Here is a 7779-nt window from a genome sequence, read left to right as displayed (position 1 = left end):
GAAAGCTGTGAGTGATTACAAGACTAGATAATACAACAAGGCCCATCTAGTCTGTGAAAGCTGTGAGTGATTACAAAACTAGATAACACAACAAGACCCATCTAGTCTGTGAAAGCTGTGAGTGATTACAAAAATATATCATAAAACAAGACCCATCTAGTCTGTGAAAGCTGTGAGTGATTACAAAACTAGATAATACAACAAGACCCATCTAGTCTGTGAAAGCTGTGAGTGATTACAAAACTAGATAATACAACAAGGCCCATCTAGTCTGTGAAAGCTGTGAGTGATTACAAAAAGATATCATAAAACAAGACCCATCTAGTCTGTGAAAGCTGTGAGTGATTACAAAAAGATATCATAAAACAAGACCCATCTAGTCTGTGAAAGCTGTGAGTGATTACAAAACTAGTTAATACAACAAGACCCATCTATTCTGTGAAAGCTGTGAGTGATTACAAAACTAGATAACACAACAAGACCCATCTAGTCTGTGAAAGCTGTGTGATGACTAAAAACTTTCTCAGTAGCTAGCTGTCTTAGATCTCTTTTGATGTTAAATCCAATAAGTCTCAGGTCATTGAGCAAGAACCATAAAGAATAATAAAACTGGTCTATGATGCAATTATTACGTGCTGAGAGTAAATCACATGGTCAAACTCTACTGTCAATACATGGAGTGTTGGAATACATTTCCCATTTCCCATGTTTGGGGCATTCATTTTAAAACAACATGGAAGCCCAGACAGAAAGGGATTGTGGGCGGGGTTATCCATCCATACCTCTAAACAAAAGGACCAATAGGAGGAAATAGCAACGAGACAAAAAGGTTTCAGCATTATTGTTGGTCAATCAAAAGTGTTTGCTAGATTCCCTCATAGTGCCATGCCAGTTTACTGAGACATTGTACTAAGTCATCTTTGACCATATCGATTTACTCATGCAAATCAATGTAATGTTTTTCTCTCTTCATCTTTCTCTTTCTCCTCTGCTCTCTTTCCCTCGCTCTCCTTCCATCTCTCTCTCCCTCTTACCCCCTCTCCCTTTCTCTCCGACACAGAGACAAAGGGGCCCTCCTTAGAGTCTTAATCTGACACAGAGACAAAGGGGCCCTCTTTAGAGTCTTAATCTGACAGAGACAAAGGGGCCCTCCTTAGAGTCTTACTCTGACACAGAGACAAAGGGGCCCTCCTTAGAATCTTAATCTGACACAGAGACAAAGGGGCCCTCCTTAGAGTCTTAATCTGACACAGAGACAAAGGGGCCCTCCTTAGAGTCTTAATCTGACACAGAGACAAAGGGGCCCTCCTTAGAGTCTTAATCTGACACAGAGACAAATGGGCCCTCCTTAGAGTCTTAATCTGACAGAGACAAAGGGGCCCTCCTTAGAGTCTTACTCTGACACAGAGACAAAGGGGCCCTCCTTAGAGTCTTAATCTGACACAGAGACAAAGGGGCCCTCCTTAGAGTCTTACTCTGACACAGAGACAAAGGGGCCCTCCTTAGAGTCTTACTCTGACACAGAGACAAAGGGGCCCTCAGAGTCTTAATCTGACACCTTAAAGTTAACTTTACGGCAAAGTGGTAGCAATCCATCTCAAGGACTACTTGAGTAGAAACGGAAAAGGGGGATTGTCTGGAACGTGACAAAGACAAAACGGTGGGAGCACCTTTTTCTAAGGTGTGACATGATGTAATCTGCCAAAAGTATGATAAATGAGTGACGGGATAATGTACTAAATTGAAGGATTAGCCATGTGAAAGATGACAAAGGGAGGAGAGACAAAGACTATTTCAGTTACATGAATTGAAGGCAGAGCTGAAATGACACTGGTTTAAATGGAAATACTACTATGGTGCGGAGAATCAGTTATCACTGTTCTGAAAATGGATTTATTAAAAAAGCACATTTTAATCAAGATGATTCAACAACGACAACTACTTATTTGAGATTTGAAATATTTTTTACTCTTCTATTATTTCATCACCTTATCCTGAATCAAAGAAAATACCAAGTGACATTAGTCCCAAAGAAACAACGCCGTCCATTTTAAACCATCTAACCAATGAAGCTGATTTGCTGATTTGCATTCTTTGTTTTCAGGGTGTGGATGAATTGCACGTTGCTGGCTGTAAACAAGGTGAAATTAGAGTGTTTGAAAACGACAGGCTCAGATGGCTCGGCTACCCATACACTTTAATGAACAAGCTTTGGCAGTGATCTTTGAAATGGGAATGGTACTAATGGATAATTGAACTGATACTTGGAGAAATCATTGATTTGAATATAAAGAAGCCTCCTTTGACACTTTTTTAACAACTGTTTTAAGAAGGAACCAGCAGCAACCACTATTTGAGGAAGAGTGAGCGATCAGAGTATTGACCTTAAAAAATATTTATGCCTCTCTGAGACCCTTCATCACCCACTTCATCACCTGCTTATTCAATTGAAGACAAAGAGCAGCTCTGGAGTCCTGGGAAGTGGACATACACCAGGTCCATTTGAGTTAATATTTTGGTAACCACTTTAGCCTGCATGTATAATGCTCTATAACTGTTCAATCTAATCAATCAATCTAATACACAGTGCATTCGGAAAGTATACAGACCGCTTGACGTCTGTATACTGCTGTATTCTAAAATTGACTAAATTGTTTTTTTCCCCTCATCAATCTACACACAATACCCCATAATGACAAAGCAAAAACAGGTTTTTAGAAATGTTTGCAAAAAAAACCCCAATTTATTTACATAAATATTCAGACCCTTTGCTATGATACTGGAAATTGAGCTCAGGAGCATCCTGTTTCCATTGATCATCCTTGAGATGTTTCTACAACTTAATTGGATGTATGATCAATCCATTATGCATACCGTAGATACTCATTCATAGAGCTTGAGAGGATCTGCAGAGAAGAATGGGAGAAACTCTCAAATACAGGTATGCCAAGCGTGTAGCGTCATACCCAAGAAGACTCGAGGCTGCTTCAACAAAGTACTGAGTAAAGGGTCCGAATACTTACATAAATGTGATATTTAAGTTTTTTATTTAGAATATATATTTGCACAAAAAAACAACAACAACAGTTTTTGCTTTGTCATTAAGGGATATTGTGCGTAGATTGATGAGGGAAAGAATATTTTAATCCATTTAAGAATAAAGCTGTAATGTAACAAAAGTCAAGGGGTCTGAAAACTTTCCCAATGCACTGTAGAAAGACGTTCATGTAGAATGGCTCACATGGAAATGTCTAACCATGTCCTCATCTACACCAACACATTTATTCTATCTCTCCTCTACAGTGCATGCTCAGACATTACCTAGGAAATAGGTTTGAGGGTTATTGTTACTGGCATGACAGAGAGAGGAAACAGGCAATGAAGTCAATCACTTCATATAGTAGAGCAGAACAACTCCAGCCATATTCATGCAATATCTGATCTAATGGAAGGATGCAGACTGACATTGTCACAGCAGAGTTGACCCTGTTGTCATGTATTCAGTGTGTCAGTGGTATAATCAATACATGCCAGTTATCTGCCTGTCACCACACCCACTATGCCCCCAAGGCTAAGCTACTTTATTATGCTCATAATGGACATGATGGTGTGTCCAGAAACAGCCTCGGGCGTGATGCTTTCCGCGGCCATTTTCTTAATTAACAATAGAAGATTCGAGTGAGTCTTTTTGACTCAATATGATTTAAATATTATAATTTCTCTGCCATTTTTAAAGTCATGTGCCCCTCTGCCCTTGACTTTTCCTAAATAAGTATATTTAACACACGTACGTTGTGAGAATTTCGATATCACAATCAGAATAAGTATTCAGACCCTTTACTCAGTACTTTGTTGAAGCACCTTTGGCAGCCATTTGTGTTATAAGCAGCTTCAGGAGGACATTTTCTTTTTTTGTTCTTTTAATCATCCTTGGTCATTTTTCTACCTTTTACCAGCAATGTCAATTGGAACCTGGCTAATAGAAACCATGATTCATTTTACCGCTCATCAAAAACATCCTGTGTGACAAACCTGGACGTTATTTTTGTCAGTAGCCTACAATAATGTTTTTGAACTCCAAGAAATTATACTGCATATCGTGCCTTTTAAAGGAACGTGATGGAACTGAACCTGTAAAGCGTTTAAAAGAAGTGAACCTTTTAGAGTGTTGAGACATTGTTTGAAGCCACTACAAAAAGTTGTATTTAATTACAGGGTAAATTGGAGGAGACCCTTAGCTGTCAATCAAACCAAACCCAAGGATGATAGGCAGTTGGTTTGAGGGAGGGAGCAGGGAGAGATGGTTTCAGCATAACCTGGGTTTCAAATACTTTTGCTGCAATCTGACATTGCAGACAGGGCTCAATCAAATGTTCAAAGTTATTTGAAAATAAAGATATTGTCACGTCTGCTCCCGCTCTTCCCCCCCTGGCACTTGAGGGCGCCTTGGTGCCCAGCATTACGCACTCCTACCACCATCATTACACACACCTGCTTTCCCCTGTCACGCACATCAGCGATTATTGGACTCACCTGGACTCAATCACCTCTGTCATTACCTCCCCTATATCTGTCTGTTCCCCGCTTCAGCATTGATTGTCATATGGACTTGTATACCCGTGTGCTGACATTGTTCCTGTCTTGTTCCTTGTCTGTTCTGAATAAATGTTTGACTCTCCATACCTGCTTCTCTACTCCAGCGTCGGTCCTTACACATATACTGTTTGAACTCAGGTCTGCATGGTATTGTATGATAAAGTTTGCCATCTTAGGTCACTGGGACGCCTAAGCCTGCATAGGTGAAAATTAATACCAGTTTCCCTCTCCCACGGACGTGAATTAATAAGAGACAGCACTGTCATTAGTCAGGATGTTGAGGATTACACACAAACAGGACATTAGAACATTGATAGGAAAGGTCATTTTAACACAAGCATCACTGTGACATCCTGAAGGCTTTTGTGGCGGCATGAAGGAACCTGATTAAAGCAGATGTGTTCATAAGCAGCGCCATGCTAATTACGCTGCATTTTTTTTTAAATGGTCTATTTTCCGCCACTTTTAGACGACAGGCTTGCTGATGGGAGAGAAAGAGCAGAGAGATTACTTTTTTGAAGTACCTTTGGCAGCGATTACAGCCTCGAGTCTTCTTGGGTAGGAAGCTACAAGCTTGGCACACCTGTATTTGGGGAGTTTCTCCCATTCTTATACCTTATATAGACAGGTGTGTGCCTTTCCGAATCATGTCCAATACATTTAATTTATCACAGGTGGACTCCAATCAAGTTGTAGAAACATCTCAAGGACGATCATTGGAAACAGGAGGCACCTGAGCTCAATATCTCAAGTCTCATTGCAAAGGGTCTAAATACTTATGAATTTATGTTTTTAATTTTTGTTTTATAAATGTGCAAACATGTATAAAAACCTGTTTTTGCTTTGTCATCATGGGGTGAAAACAATTATTTCATCCATTTTAGAATCCGACTGTAATGTAACAAAGTGTGAAAAGGGAAACGGTCTGGATACTATACGAATGCACTGTGACTAAGTATTCACACCCCTGAGTCAATACATGTTAGTATCCCCTTTGGCAGCGATTACAGTCTTTCTAGGTATGTTTCTACGAGCTTTGCACACCTGGATTGAACAATATTAGTACATGATTGTTATTCAAGCTCTATCAAGTTGGTTGTTGATTATTTCTACATTTTCAAGTCTTGCCATAGATTTTCAAGACAATTTAAGTCAAAACTATAACTAGGCCACTGAGGAACATTCAATGTCATCTTGGTAAGCAACTCCAGTGTATATTTGGCCTTGTGTTTTAGGTTATTGTCCGGCTGAAAGGTGAATTTGTCTCCCAGAGTCTGTTGGAATGCAGACTGAACCAGGTTTTCCTCTAGGATTTTGCCTGTGCTTAACTCAAGTTTGTTTCTTTTTATCCTAAAAAATTCCCTAGTCCTTGCCGATGACCTGCATACCCAAACATGATGCAGCCAACACCTTGGCTTGAAAATATGAAGAGTGGTACTCAGTGACGTTTTGTGTTTGGATTTGCCCAAAACATAACACTTTGTATTCAGGACATAGTTTATTTCTATTGCAGTTTTACTTTAGTGCCCAGAAGGAAGTATGCAGATACTGTACATGGTTCCTTCTTTTCACTCTGTCAATTAGGTTAGTATTGAGGAGTAACTACAATGTTGTTGATCCAGCCTCAGTTTTCTCCTATCACAGCTATTGAACTGTTTTAAAGACAGCATTGGCCTCCTGGTGAATTCCCGAGTGAGTCCACACAACTTAATATGTGACTTGTTTAAGCACATTTTTAGCCATGAACTTATTTTGGTTAGCCATAACAAAGAGGTTGAATTCTTATTTATTTAAGACATTTCAGCTTTTCATTTTTAATTCATTTGTAAAAAATAAAAAAAAGATGTCTAAAAACACAATTTCACTTTGCCATTATGGGGTATTGTGTGTAGGCCAGTGACATTACATCTCAATTTAATCAATTTTTACATTTAGGGTTTAGTACAATAACATGTGGGAAAAGGCGTGTGAATACTCTCTGAAGGTACTGTAGACATTGTAGGTACATTCTGAATCATTGTGGAGTTATTCTGCCTTGCTATATGCAGTGATTGACTTCATTTCCTGTTTCCATTCTCATTCGTGTCCAAAGTTGATTTCCTGTGTGTTTAATGTCTGAGCACAAACTACACAAGAGAGATAAAATATGTAATGCTTTAAATGAGAAAACAAGCTTGACGGTTAGAAACTGAACACTTAATTCTGCAACTGGGATTCCTGGTAAATAACAAGATTGTCAACTGAGAATATGCAACTGTCTATAGTCCAACCAATGGGCTACAATTGATTGGACTTTAAGCATTCTAACATCCAGCATGTAATGTGTAAAACCACATCAAGAGGTTCATTATAGGTGTTTTACACTGTGATGTCATCAGACAGGGAATTCACATTCATCCATAGAATGTAATGTATACCCACCTCAGAGGTTGGATAGGTTTCCATTAGGGATTCACTCTCCAGTGTAACATCCACATGTTAAGTGCATGTTCTTCAAGCTAGCAGATTATTGACGGAAATACTGTAATGATTGGAATCCATGATATCATGAGACTTACATGATGATGTTGATGATGATGATGATGTGGTTGATAATGGTGATGATGATGAATGTGAGGATGATGATGAAGGTGCTGACACTGCTGATGTGGCTGCTGCTGCTGCTGATGAAGATGGTGATGATGGTGATGATGAATGTGAGGATGATGGTGAAGGTGCTGACTAATGCTGATGTTGATGATGATAATGATGGTGATGATGATGATGATGATGATGGTGGTGGTGATGGTGATGAACGTGAGGATGATGATGGTGTTGACACTGCTGCTGCTGATGGTGGTGATGAAGATGATGACAACTCTACTGCTAAAGACAAGTAATTATATTAATATTCATGATATCGAGGACAGAGCGTCCTAAATATGGCAACCGCCACAATCGCTACCTTGCTTTCTAATTTCACATCATCAGCAATGTTCTTATCTCAGCATACTCTAAAAGTGCCTTCGTCTGCCCACTAAATCATTTAAATCAAAGGCATCCGCAGACACCTTGATGCTGAACACTAGACTAAAGTCCCTCATATAAACGGGTTGGCTGACAACGTGACTAAAATGACGCGTGTGCATCGCTGGGTCAGATAGCTTGCAACAGTTACTTGTTTCAGGTGCTTTATGTTGTTCT

The sequence above is a fragment of the Oncorhynchus tshawytscha genome, linkage group LG13 (assembly GCF_018296145.1).
Source record: "Oncorhynchus tshawytscha isolate Ot180627B linkage group LG13, Otsh_v2.0, whole genome shotgun sequence".
NCBI classification, from domain to species: domain Eukaryota; kingdom Metazoa; phylum Chordata; class Actinopteri; order Salmoniformes; family Salmonidae; genus Oncorhynchus; species Oncorhynchus tshawytscha.
Note: the sequence above shows the minus strand (reverse complement) of the source record.